At 45.7% G+C, this 14,760-nt stretch overlaps 1 protein-coding gene and 1 pseudogene across 1 annotated transcript in view; one reads left to right on the top strand and one right to left on the bottom strand.

Moving 5' to 3' along the window:
* The window catches only part of SLC6A4 (solute carrier family 6 member 4), a 154,945-nt gene that overhangs the window by 108,507 nt on the left and 31,678 nt on the right, over window positions 1–14,760 (bottom strand). The gene's annotated exons all lie outside the window — the stretch shown is intronic.
* On the top strand, window positions 10,259–10,377 carry LOC148518049 (5S ribosomal RNA; annotated as a pseudogene).

Raw genomic sequence — 14,760 nt, 5'->3', positions numbered from 1 at the left:
TAATTGTATGAAATGCAGAATGCCTAACTTATCGTAGACTGCAACTAATGAAAACAGAGCCACTGACAACAACCAAAAAACAAAAAAAGGGCTAAGGAACTCATTATACAAAACAAAAAACTTAAATAAAATAAAGTGAAATTAAAGTTGTTGTTTTTTGTTATAATGGAATAAATTGCAAAGTAAATTTTTTTCCTACAGTATGGTAAGCTTTATATTTATGCTTTTGCATGTATCGCAATCAATATTTATGCATCATTTTATGTACTTTGTATTTGGCAACTAAGTTTGTTCTTTGCTCTTTTAACTTATGTAACAATTTTTTTTCTGAGGAATTAATAACTAGATCGCAGACAATGGTACTAAAAAAAAAAATCTCTGCCAAGTCTCTGGTTTCCGAACAAGTTTTTCCCATATGAGCTGTAGCAGTGCCATGTAGATACCTGGCTTCAGTGTGAGCCTTGCAGTTCCTGAGCACTCTCACCTGACATACTCTCACATAACCTATCATATCTGCAGTGGAGTCACTGCTGAGTACATGAACCATGGCTAATCACAAGAGGTACATTATGAAGTACTAACTGTTATGGTTTCACTAGTTGGCAAGAGGGAGATAGTTTGGAAAAACATGAGAGGTTACTGAAGTTTTCATTTAAACACTAAAGGGACATATGTATCAAAGCTTGATGTGAGATAAAATTGTGAAATATATATCACCTACCCTCCAACATGATCCACTCCATTAGGTACAAAATACTCTGCTCCTGGACTTCTCACCTAATTAATCACCTGTGTTGAGCTAAGTAATCGATGAGAGAGATGTTTCAGCACAGGTGGCTGCAATCATAAATTAAGAGGGAAGTCCAGGAGCAGAGTATTTTGTACCTAATGGAAAGGGTCATGTTGGAGGGTCTGATATCATCAACCAGTCAGCTCCAAACTATCATTTCTTAAACACAATCTGCAAAATGTAAGTTAGAAGCTGATTGGTTGGTGATATATATGTATCACAATTTTATCTCACATCAAGCTTTGATACATATGCCCCTAATACATTGATCAAGTTGTATTCTCAATACAGGAAACACCTGGATGATAGTTTTCTCTCACATTTTCTAAACTCTCACCCTATTACATTTGGCCCTAAGTTACTCCTTGTTATAGACAGAATCACAGGAGCACATGGATTCTTCTGATGTCTGTCAATTTAGAAAATATGTTCCTTTATGAAGAATATTACCATTATGAAGCATAATGGTGTTATAGACTGCAAAACTTTAATAAATAAGATGCAACACAAATTTTGTATACAAATGTGTGTTAAAACCACATAAAATGAGTATTATGCTTTTGCTTAACAATCCCTTACGCAAGTTTCCTGCTTAGCACTATGAGAGCATATACTGTAAACATCTACTGGTCCATTGTTTATTATGATATCATAGTATTTTGGACATGTCATAAACCGGGTCACTAATTATAGTGCACTGTGTTGCAGGGTTTTTTCTTTCCTGTCTCTCATCCCTGCACCCCACCCCGTCTTCCCGTCTCTCATCTCTGTCCCCCTCCCTGTCTTACATCTCTGCCCCCCTCCCCGTCTTACATCTCTGTCCCCCTCCCCATCTTACATCTCTGCCACCCTCCTCGTCTTTCATCTCTGCCCCCTCCCGTCTTACATCTCTGCCCCCCTCCCCGTCTTTCATCCCTGCCCCCTCCCCGTCTTATATCTCTGCCCCCCTCCCCGTCTTAAATCTCTGCCCCCCTCCCCGTCTTTCATCTCTGTACCCCTTTTCTCCCTGTCTCCCATTTCTGTCCAGTTCACCCAATCTACTGTAGATGTCTTAAATCTCTGTCCTCCTCACCCTCCTATCTCCCTGTCTATTATCCCTGTCCCCCCTTTTCTCATGTCTGTCACCCTCATTCCCCCATCTACCATCTCTCTTATTTCTGTCCCTAATCCCTCCCTGAGGGGGAGGTGGGCGGAATGGGGGACTGTTCTCTCCTGTCAGCACCTGCCCCCACAAGTGGAGCTCCGCTGACAGGAAAGAACAGCCCTGAAGGAGAATATATGAGATGGTGACTTTCTACTATGTTGATCAGTTGCCTAATGTACCCTCAACAGTTTCTTGTGCACAAAACATTTTTGCAATTTGTTTATTCTGTATTTTGTTTTGAAATTTGCTAATTTGTATATTAAAAATAAATAAATTAACTGTCAGTTAAATTTTTTTTTTCTTATGCCAAAGGCCACGTACACATCAGCGTTCATTTTAATGTGCCTTCTTGAAGCCTGTTAAACACAGTTAATTTGAGGGGTCCAAAAAATAATGTAAGCAGGGCCGGATTATAACCAGGGCAAGAGGGTGGGTCGTCCCGGAGCCACCACACATATGGGGTCCCCACACACTGTCCCCGGCCACATCCTCAATGAACATTTTTTTTTTCTTCTAACGAAGCCGCCAGCCGCGGCCCCCAATTAAGCCCCACCCCTCCTGGTATTTGGCTCCATCCCCTTTTTAAAGCCCCGCGAATCGCACTAGTCCTTCAACACTTCAGCTGCTGCTTCTGAAACCAGGAGATGTGTGTATATGTATATATATATATATATATATACATATATGTATACACACACTTATATATATATAAGTGCGTTATATATTCCATAGACAAAAATTCTTACGGTTTCACATGTCCCATTAGGGCTGCTTAGACATGATCTGAAAATTCACAAAGCTTATTGATTTTCTGACACTCAAGCTCCAAAAAGCAATGAAATTATGAACATTAAGGCTGATGCCTTAATGGATGTGTTCCTTGAGCAATACATATAAGGTATGCCATCATACCCTGTGGTTAACTGCAGATTCAGAACTCTCACAGAATGAGATTGCCGTCACTCACAAAATGGTGGACCTGCTAATTCACAGAATTGTGTGCTCATTGGTTGTGCCTTAATGCAGAGGACAAATGACATAGGGTTCCCCCATATTTAAGCACAACCAGCTAGTCAGAACCAGCCCTGGTTGCCAAAATACAAGGGACAAATGATGTAGGGGTCCCCCGAAAGTTGCGCAACCTGCACTGGGCTCTGATCCGGTTATGGTTCTGGAAATACAGGGGAAAAAAATGAGTAGGGTTCCCCTGTATTCTCCAGAACCAGCACTGGACTATTTCTAACGGAGGGCTGATGCTACAGCCAGGGGAGCCCTTTCACGGGACCCCCCAGCCGCAGCATCAACCCTGACTGCTAGTCAGTCCAGGCCAGGGATCCCTGAGGAGCTGGGGACCCCCCCAATAAAGGGGGCCCCTCCTCAATGCACCCCAGGCCTAGGCTGATAGCCCGGGGCTATCACCAGCACCACTAGACAGTGGGTGCCAGGTTGATTGTGTGAGGTGGTGCATTTTAAAGAATATTTTCTTTTCAAGGTGAACTGTAGGTCCCAGCACGCCTCCCTGCATGCTGGTACTTGGAAAAACACAAGTACCAGCATGCTGGGCATTAGGGCCCACTGCCTCCTGTAGTCCACCTGTAAAAAAAAAATTAAAATAACACAACACACTTTAATATTGTAATATTTTATTTTACAGGTCTTCACCTGGGGGACGGAGGCCTTTAAGCTCTTTTAAGTGGCCGCCACCACCCCAGGGCTTAGGCATCTTCGCCTGGCGGGTGTCAACCCACCAGGGCTTCGGCAACTTCACCTCTTGGGCGCCAACCCGCCATGGCTTTGGCGTTTTCGTCTGGCGGGCGCCAACCCGCCAGGGCTTCGGCATCTTTGCCTAGTGGGCGGTAGCCTGTAAGCTCTTTTATGTGCCCGCCGCCCACTAGGGCTTCTGGTGTCTTCGCCTGGCGGGTGCCAACCCGCCAGGGCTTCGATGTCTTCACCTAGTGGGCGACAGCCTGTGTCAGCTCTTTTTCATGGCTGCCACCCACTAGGACTTATGGCGTCTTCACCAAGTGGGCGCCAACCCACCAGGGCTTCAACATCTTCACCTGGCGGGCGCCAACCTGCCAGGGCTTTGACGTCTTTACCTAGTGGGCAACAGCCTGTTAGCTCTTTTTCGTGGCTGCCTCCCACTAGGACTTCTGGCGTCTTCACCTTGTGGGCGACAGCCTGTGTCAGCTCTTTTTCATGGCTGCCTCCCACTAGTACTTCCGGCGTCTTCGCCTGGCGGGCGCCACCCCACCAGGGCTTCGGTGTCTTCGCCTAGTGGGTGGCAGCCTGTGTCAGCTCTTTTTCATGGCTGCCGCCCACTAGGATTTATGGCGTCTTCGTCTGGCAGGCGCCAACCCACCAGGGCCTCGGCATCTTTGCCTGGTGGGTGCCAACCTCCCAGCGCTTTGACGTCTTCACCTAGTGGGCGACAGCCTGTGTTAGCTCTTTTTCGTGGCTACCTCCCACTAGGACTTCTGGCATCTTCACCTGGTGGGCGCCAACCCACCAGGGCTTCGACGTCTCCACCTAGTGGGTGGCAGCCTGTGTCAGCTCTATTTCGTGGCTGCCTCCCACTAGGACTTCCAGTGTCTTTGCCAGGTGGGCGCCAATCTGCCAGGGCTTTGACATCTTCACCGAGTGGGTGGCAGCCTGTGTTAGCTCTTTATCATGGCTGCCTCCCACTAGGACTTCCAGCATCTCCACCTGGCGGGCGCCAACCCGCCAGGGTTTCGGCATCTTCGCCTTGTGGGCGGCAGCCTGTGTTCGCTCTTTTACGTGGCCACCGCCCACTAGGGCTTCTGGTGTCTTTGCCTGGTGGGCGCCAACCCGCCAGGGCTTCGATGTCTTCACCTAGTGGGTGACAGCCTGTGTCAGCTCTTTTTCATGGCTGCCACCCACTAGGACTTATGGCGTCTTCGCCTAGCGGGCGCCAACCCACCAGGGCTTCGACGTCTCCACCTAGTGGGTGGCAGCCTGTGTCAGCTCTTTTTCATGGCTGCCTCCCACTAGGACTTCCAGTGTCTTTGCCAGGTGGGAGCCAATCTGCCAGGGCTTTGACATCTTCACAGAGTGGGCGGCAGCCTTTGTTAGCTCTTTATCATGGCTGCCTCCCACTAGGACTTCCAGCATCTCCACCTGGCGGGCGCCAACCCGCCAGGGCTTCGGCATCTTTGCATTGTGGGCTGCAGCCTGTGTCAGCTCTTTTACGTGGCCGCCGCCCACTAGGGCTACTGGAGTCTTTGCCCGGCGGGTGCCAACCCGCCAGGGCTTCGGCATCTTCACCTAGTGGGCGACAGCCTGTGTCAGCTCTTTCATGGCTGCTGCTCACTAGGACTTATGGTGTCTTCGCCTGGCAGGCGCCAACCCGCTAGGGCTTCGGCGTCTTCGCCTGGCAGGCGCTAACCCGCCAGGGTTTTTGGCGTCTTCACATGGTGAGCCCCAGCCCGCCAGGGCTTCGACGTCTTCACCTAGTGGGTGGCAGCCTGAGTCAGATTTTTCATGGCTGCCGCCCACTAGGACTTATGGCGTCTTCGCCTGGCGGGCGCCACCCCGCTAGGGCTTCGGTGTCTTCGCCTGGCAGACGCCAACCCGCCAGGGTTTTTGGTGTCTTCACCTGGCGAGCACCAGCCCGCCAGGGCTTCAATGTCTTCACCTAGTGGGCAGCAGCCTGTGTCAGCTCTTTTTCGTGGCTGCCTCTCACTAGGACTTCGGTGTCTTCGCCTGGCGGTCGCCAACTCGCCAGGGCTTCGGCGTCTTCACCTGGCGGGCGCCAACCCACCCAGGCTTCGACGTCTTTACCTAGTGGGCGGCAGCCTGTGTCAGCTCTTTTTCGTGGCTGCCTCCCACTAGGACTTCCGGCGCCTTCGCCTGGCGGCCGCCAACCCGCCAGGGCTTCTGGCGTCTTCTCCTGGAGGGTGGCTGCCATCTCCCCAGAGCTTCTGTGGTCCTCTTCAGGTGCCACCACCTCCAATGACGTTACGATGATGATTGGCTCACAGCGGCCATCTTTGAAAATCAATGATGGCCGCGGCGAGCCAATCACATTTCGCAACGTCATTGTCGGCGGGAGCTGTGGCACCTGTTCAGGTGTCAGCAACGGGCCTGGATCTGAGAGGATCCAGTCCCCGCCAGCCATTCTGCCGTGATTGGCTCATAGCGGCCATCTTTGAATTTAAAAAATGCCACTGAGACTCCATTTTTGAAATGGGCGCTGCTGCCGTACTCTGCAGAATGGCTGGCGGGGACTGGATCATCTCGGATTCAGGCACGCTGTGAAACTCCCAAACTCCCACACAGCCGCCGGACCCTCTGCCTTCACTGGGTTCCGCCGACGCCTGCGACCAGCCATCACCTGCGACCCACCGCCGGCACCTATGCCACCGCCGCTGATGTCCCCACCGCCGCCTCCGTGTCCCCTGCTACCATTGGTGTTTTCCAGTCCCGCTATCGCCCGCAAACAACGGCCATCTTTGTTTACCCAAGTGAAGCCATTGTAGGAACACCTGCTGGAGGCTCCTACTGAGCCTGCGCAAAAAGTTGAAAAGTCCTATCTTTAAAATGGCGCATTCTTGAGGTAAGAGTTTAAAAACTGTAACTTTCTCATTTACCTGAATCCCAAAAGCAGGTACCCTGGCACAATAGCTACCTAATAAAACAAACCCCAAGTCTAAATTCGCCACCTACCCTGAGTTTTGCCTTCCCCCAAAAAAATTTATGTCAGAAAAGTGTGACAGTTGGAGCTTTAGATTACTCCAAAATCCTAATTTTTTATGTTTTTGCCCTGAAATTTGGCATGCAGCACTCAGTGACAGTTCTACCAGGCCCTGCCAAATTTCAGATCCGTAACTCCTATAGCTTTTGAGGTGTAGCCCCTTGAACACCCTGCCCCCCCTTCGGAATTCTTTATGGAGAAATATGTTTTTTAGATGCAGCCTTAATATAAGGGCACGACTGCACCCTTATAATATATAATATAGCAGTCCCGCTACCGCTGTTTTAGCAGGGTGCTGGTCTGCCCTGTTTCTAAAAGGCAAAAAGCACCCTGCCCTCCGGCGTGGCGCCCTGCTGAAACAGCCTGCAGGTGCCGTCCCCACCCGCGGGTCGCAGTGTCCCGCAGGTGGGGAAAACTGCCGGTGAATGGATGCTGGGCACATGCATTCACACTGGCAGCAGTGCTTGGGGACAGCCCAGAACGTCCCCAAGAGTGACGAAAAGGGGACGCGTCTTAAAGACCACGCCTCCTTTTTGGATGTGCGCGCCTACTAGATGTGCCCTTTCTCTAGGGCGTTGGACCTAGAGTGAACATATACATGTATATATATATATATATATATATATACAGTCAGGTGCATAAATATTGGGACATTGACAGAATTTTCATATTTTGGCCTCTATTCACCACCACAAAGGCTTTGAAATGAAACAAACAAGATGTGCTTTAACTGCAGACTTTCAGATTTAATTTGAGGGTGATTACATCCAAATCAGGTGAACGGTGTAGGAATTACAACGGTTTCTATATGTGCCTCCCACTTTTTAAGAAAAGTAATGGGACTATCAACTCAAAACCTATTTCATGGACAGGTGTGGGCTATTCCCTCGTTATTTCATTATCAATTAAGCAGGCAAAAGGTCTGGAGTTGATTCTAGGTCTGACATTTGCATTTGGCATCAGTTGCTGTCAACTCTCAATATGAGATCCAAAGAGCTGTCACTATCAGTGAAGCAAGCCATCATTAGGCTAAAAAATCAAAACAAACCGATGAGAGAGATAGCAAAAACATTAGGTGTGGCCAAATCAACTGTTTGGAACATTCTTAAAAAGAAAGAACGCACCGGAGAGCTCAACAACACCACTGGTGAAGAAAAACCCCTTCACAACAGTTGGCCAAATCAAGAACACTCTCCAGGAGGTAGGTGTATATGTGTCAAAGTCAACAATCAAGAGAAGACTTCACAAGAGTGAATATAGCGGGTTCACCACAAGATGTAAACCATTGGTGAGCCTTAAAAACAGGAAGATTTGAGTTTGCCAAACAACATCTAAAAAAGCCATTACAATTCTGGAACAACATCCTATGGACAGATGAGACAAAGATCAACTTGTACCAGAGTGATGGGAAGAGAAGAGTATGGAGAAGGAAAGGAACTGCTCATGATCCAAAACATACCACCTCATCAGTGAAGCTTGGTGGTGGTAGTGTCATGGCGAGGGCATGTATGGCTGCCAATGGAACTGGTTCCCTTGTATTTATTGATGATGTGACTGCTGACAAAATCAGCAGAATGAGTTCTGAATTGTTTCGGGCAATATTATATGCTCATATTCAGTCAAATATTTCAGAACTCATTGGACGGCGCTGCACAGTGCAGATAGAAAATGACCCGAAGCATATTGCAAAAGCAACCAAAGAGTTTTTTAAGGCTAAAAAGTGGAATGTTATGCAATGGCCAAGTCAATCCCCTGACCTGAATCCGATTGAGCATGCATTTCACTTGATGAAGACAAAACTGAAGGGAAAATGCCCCAAGAACAAGCAGGAACTGAAGACATTTGCAGTAGAGGCCTGGCAGAGCATCACCAGCGATGAAACCCAGCGTCTGGTGATGTCTATGCGTTCCAGACTTCAGGCTGTAATTGCCTGCAAAGGATTTGCAAAAAAGTATTAAAAAGTGAAAGTTAGATTTAGGATTGTTTAGTTTGTCCCATTACTTTTGGCCCCTTAAAAAGTGGGAGGCACATATTTAAACTGTTGTAATTCCTACACCGTTCACCTGATTTGGATGTAATTACCCTCAAATGAAACCTGAAAGTCTGCAGTTAAAGCACATCTTGTTTGTTTCATTTCAAAGCCATTGTGGTGGTAAATAGAGGCCAAAATATGAAAATTCTATCAATGTCCCAATATTTATGCACCTGACTGTATATTATGCGGCACGGCAATGGGGACCACGTTTGCCCCCAGCTTCGCGAATTTATTTATGGGATGCTGGGAAAATTGTTATGTTTATACCAACAACCCTTTTAAGACGAACCTCATTTTATATAAAAGATACATTGATGACATCTTGATTATATGGGATGGTACAGAGGAATATTTTAATCAATTTTTAACACACATTTCAGATAATAATATGAACTTAAAGTTTACGTCGAATTTTAATACCTCCAAAGTTGAATTTCTGGATTTGGTATTATCATCAGTGGGAGAAGGAATATGTACTAAGAACTTCATTAAGACTGTTGATGCGAATAGTTACTTGCACTTTGAAAGTTGCCATCTGGATAAATGGAAGAGGAATATTCCTTATTCCCAATTCCACAGAATTAGACGCAATTGCAGTGATATGAAGGTATGCGAGGAACAAATTGAAGTATACGCAGACCGATTCAGAGAGAAGAAGTATCCTGAAGCTATTTTAACAACTGCACTCCAAAGAACTAAATCTTTGGATAGACAAGAACTTCTTAAATACAAAGTAGAAGTACCAGGCAAACCAGAAAAAATACTGTTTGTCACGACATTCAATGGTCATGAGAAACAAATCAGAAAAGCATTCAACAAAAATCGGAATATCCTTATGATGGACCCACTATTGAAAAATATTCTACCATCCCAACCACAAATTGTCTACAGGAAGTCAAGAAATTTGAAAGATTTATTGGCTCCAAGCATGCTACAAGAAAAGGAAACAATAAAAGTGTAAAAAATGCTCCAATGTAATGGCTGCTACAAATGCGGCCACTGCAACATTTGCAAATTTGTTCATCCTAAGAGGAAAACATTTATGGACTCAGAGGGTTCTAAAGAGTATAAGATTAAAACCTTCATGAATTGTAACTCTACGTCTGTAATCTACTTGTTGGAATGTACCTGTGGACTTAAGTATGTGGGTAAAACTAAGAGACCACTGAAACTAAGGATCCAGGAACATATCCGCAATATACGTAATAAAATAGAGGGACACGCTGTTTCAAAACATTTTTCCATAGTTCATAATTCTAACCCAGAAGACATCACGTTTAAAGCCATTGAACATGTAACACTAGGAGAACGAGGAGGAAATCTTGGAAATTTACTCTCAAGGCGTGAGATGTGCTGGCTATTTGAATTGGATACACTGGCACCGAAAGGATTCAATGAAAGTTACGAAATTGTGCCTTTCTTGTGATGGCATCCTCCCACCTACTTAATGTACCTCATTATCAATCCACTATGGGATATGGTGGATTGTTGTGGAGGGCCTGATCAGTACCCTGGAGGGTGACTTCTTGGAGAAGTTCAGGTGTGGTAGGTATAGAGGTTATACCCACTACCATTGATTGCAGCCATACCACTGGGTATATGCCCAACTCCGCCCGAACTTGGAAGCGAAGCTCCCGTGGGCCTGGTTAGTACTAGGATGGGTGACCCCCTAGAAATACCAGGTGCTGCAAAACTACGCATAAGTGATGGAGCCTGAAAGAGTATACAGGAAAATATGCGCAGAAGTATCTACACTTGAAAGATTTTTGGAAAACAGCGGAGTATTCAAATATGGTGTCAGTGGAAATCTATAAGTGTATCTGGAGTAATAAGAAATGAAAAGAACTAGCATCTAAAAAAAAAATAAAAAATATTGGAATTAGACTTGTGACTTAATATGAACTCTGTTGCACAATTAAAACTCGGAGGTTTCTGGGAAACTTCTTCTGACTCTGGATTTGTTGATTTTCCCTAAAGAAAAGAACTGCCATTTTTTAACTAAATTAGAATGGGAAATCTGTTGCTCTATGTATGGGCAAATACAATTAATGACTATACAAAAATAGGGTTTGGACTATAAATTGAATAATAACCTAATAATGTGTGGTCCTGAATACTGGCTTGCAAGATATTTAATATGGCATCTAATGAACGTTTTTGTTTTAAGTCATAGATCGCGGAATTACATTTTTATCTACATACTAAAGTGTGGGCGGAAGTTGAATCCGATATGAACACTAGGGCGCTTCATGCCAGGAGAACCAAGAGAGCTGGATATATGTCATTCAAGTTCCCATGGAAACGAACAACGCTGATGCGGCGGGCGGAAGTCATCATACATCCCTCGCATGTACCAAAGGAGAAGGGCAGAAGTGACAGATGATAGTGGGCCCACGTGATCAGGAGAAACGCAACCACGAGGGCGGAAGTGACGTACCCAGCCTATCCCGACTGCGGGAAGAAGCGGCAACGCACAGGATGTGATGACAGTACTAAGGGCGGAAGTCCTAAGTGGCTAAGTGAAAGCTGCCCTCACACAACGGATTGTTTTCACTATTGCTGATCTTTTGATAGTTTAAAACATAGTTCTCACTTAATAGTTTACCCCAATAATATACTGATAATGCGCTCATATTATGTTAAAGTGGGTTTGGGTAAGAGAACAATGTTAGACAAACAGGAAGTGATGCGGCCTCATAACCTCTGATGAACCCATATGGGGGTATAAATAAGATTATGACCCAACACACTAGTATCCCCTTGATGAAGTCCCCAGGACGAAACGCGTTGGGAGAGAGCTTGCCTTGCCTTATGAATCTATGAATATGCTAATCTCTATCCACCTTGCTCAGATAAGCCTTTTATTTTAACCATGCAAAAGACTTTTCTATTTTTAAAGTGCATAGTATTTTAGACTTTCTCTGATTTTACCCTTCTAGAAAGAAAGGGTTTTATGTGTATGCTGTATGTTTTTATCTATTTCTTCATTGTATATTTTGTATTAATTAAATTGTTAAATGATTTATTTATTAGCACCTGCACTTTTTCATTCATTCTTAATCACAGAATTGGTCTGAATAATTATATGATTTATACACGTTTATAAACCAGTCGCTCTATGGTCAACCCATTGTTCTATATCTCTCAATACGTTTACCAGTATTTATTATTGACATTGAGCAGACGCCCATATGAAAAGGGCTTGGTTTACATGATATTCACAAGGTTTTGTTATATGGTATATCACTTATAAATTATTGTATTTATTGTTGGCGCCGTTCCCACTTATTGTGTTGTTCATATATATATATATATATATATATATATATATATATACAACTTTTATTGATAGGGGCCCCCACACATTTGTTGCCCAGGGGCCCCCACAGACCTTAATCCGGCCCTAAATGTAAGTGAATGGGCCTGTGCATGGACATTTTCTTGCAAGTGTGCATCAATTCTGATTGTGCCTGCAGGGTTCAGAAGAGTTAATATTTTGCCACGTAAAATTACTTTTAATGGAAGCGCTCCTTAAGGACATAGGGCCTGATTCATTACGCTTCGTTATTGCGATTATGCACGCAGACGGCCGATTGTTGCATGCATCGCAGTGCGCGAAGGCTCTGCTGCGGAGGCACTGCGATCGCAGAGACCACGCAGACCCATCGCTAAGTGATTGACAGAAAGTGAGCATTTGGGGTGGTGATGGGGGAGTGGTAGGAGGAACGCAAGCGTGTCTGACCGTTTGAACGCCGTTACAGGGGCGCACATAAAATAGCCACTGCAATGGCATACGCAGCGTGAGTATTTACTGCATGCGATGGGGTTAGCAAAATCTGAGTAAGGTCTGCCCTTGTGTAATTGTGTGTGAGGCTACAATGTTACTTGTTGGTACCAATGTTTTTGCAGACTTCCAAAGTATTACGGATGTGAGTAAGGGGAAGTGGGCGTCTTTATGTTGGGCTGCGATGGCATAGCGATTACAAACATTAGCATATTTGTGCAGTGGGTCTGCGTGCGTACTGGCAGCTGTAATCGCAATAGTGATCCATAATTAATCAGATCCATAGTACGTACACTGGTCCTCATTCAGACCCGCTCGCAAGCGCTATGCGCTCGTAAGCAGGTCGATGGTGGAGCACTGCGCACGTGCTGCACACGTGTGCAAGCCCCGGAGCGAGTGAGAATTTCACTCACTCCGGGGCTCACTACAAACGGGGCGGCTGTCGATGTTGATCGACAGCTCGCCCCGTTTTGTAGGTGGGGAGGGGGGGTGTTTGGACAAACGGAGGCGTTCCTTAAAGAACGCCTGCCATTTGTGGGCGGCCCTACTGACATCACCCGTGATGTCAGTAGTGAGCTTCCTGCTCTATTAGAGCAGGAAGTTCACTGGTGCTTGCGGCAGATGAGACCCTACCACAAGGGTCTCGTCGCAAACCCGATTGCCGCGAATATCGCGACCATCGCGACCGTGACCTGGCCGCTCGCAAAAGCTGTAGGTGGTCGCTTTTTGTGAGCGGCTCTGAATGAGGTCCCCTATGCTATGGGACAGCTTTCGGAAAACAATTGTAACGACAAACTACAAGTCTACGTGTTGTTTTGTTGTAACCCCCATGTGTACAAGCCTTAAGCCTCTCTGTTTAAAGGAGAAACCCTTCACGTCAATGTCATTAATTCTCTGATCCTCACTGAACTGCTTCATATTAGGTTCCTCGAAGCAATGTCTTTATATCCCCCAGGCAGCACATGAGTTAAGGTCCTGGTGACTAACAAAATTACTGAACTGCAATTCAATTGGCTATGTTGAGATCTAAAGCAGAAGTCACATTAAGGGCTTTTTTAAAAATATCTTACATATGTAATTTCACATAACTAAAAACATAAAATACAGACATTACTGTGGATGAAATACGTTAAGTAAAGCAAGCAGCAGTTACTGAAACATACCTGCTGTGTTCATAGAAAGTTTAATTCAATTGTAAACCAAATAGATTATGGAGCTGTGCTTATAAAACTGACCCTTTTAGATTTGGATTATATGTGTTTTTAGAAGTGACTGAAATAGAAAAGCATTACCTGAACAGTACTTCAAATTCATGATTTAACACGGCAGACAGATTATATTTAGAATTCTCTACTAAATTAAGTTTACAATTAATTGAGACAGTCTTAGCTAGTTAAATACAGTAGGTAGGATAGATACAAAGTCTGCATTGTACATACAGCGTGTTGGCGAACGGCTGAATTACTGCGTGAGCTTTTCCAAAACAATCGTTATCTGCGTAATAAAAATAAGAGACAGAAACGGTTTAGCTCAGTTTGTATTTTAGAGTGTTAGGATATAATAGTGACCCTCCTCTTTGTCGAAGCCGGATGATTGGCTGAGACCAGATCTTAAATTAATATCGGGCAACGCCATCTTGTGATGCCCCTGATGACGCCATCTTGCGTCGTCAGCATGAAACCATTGTGTGCGATGCTAATATGCGATTATTAGCATCGTGCGACTGCATTGCTACCGCATATTGTTAAAAATCCTATCATACCCCATACGCACATTAAATCATACACACTTACATATGCCGAAACTCATAAAAAGGTTCCTCCACATTAAAGGCTTAGGGCTCTATTTACTACAATCCGCATATTGAATGCAGATTGTAGTGTGATATTAACGACTGAATTCGCATTGCGAATTCAGGCAAAATCACAGGGATTTACTACAAATCCCTTGCAGGGACAGAGCTTCCGAAAAAAGACTCTGTTCCTGCGAATCCCATCCGCACACAAAGTGCCCGCGCATGCGCCGACCGGCCATTGCTGCTACCCCCCCGGCGCTAAGCCCCGCCCCAGCGATCGCGGACCCCCCGCGCCCCCCCCCTCCCTTAATTACACTTACCTGCATGATCCGCGCCTCCGGTGATGTCCTCCATGTCCTACGGTCAGGTGATATCCCATACTGCACTGGGACCCGATCACCTGATGACCGGGCAGCAGTGCACTAAGGGAGACCAGCTGACCGGAGGGGAGTCATCTCCGGAGGCCCGATCATCGGTCCCTGGAGTCAGGTAAGTTAA

This window comes from Taudactylus pleione, unplaced genomic scaffold (assembly GCF_031769625.1).
Source record: "Taudactylus pleione unplaced genomic scaffold, aTauple2 ptg000203l, whole genome shotgun sequence".
Classification (NCBI taxonomy): Eukaryota; Metazoa; Chordata; class Amphibia; order Anura; family Myobatrachidae; genus Taudactylus; species Taudactylus pleione.
Note: the sequence above shows the minus strand (reverse complement) of the source record. Positions and strands in the feature narration are given on the sequence as shown.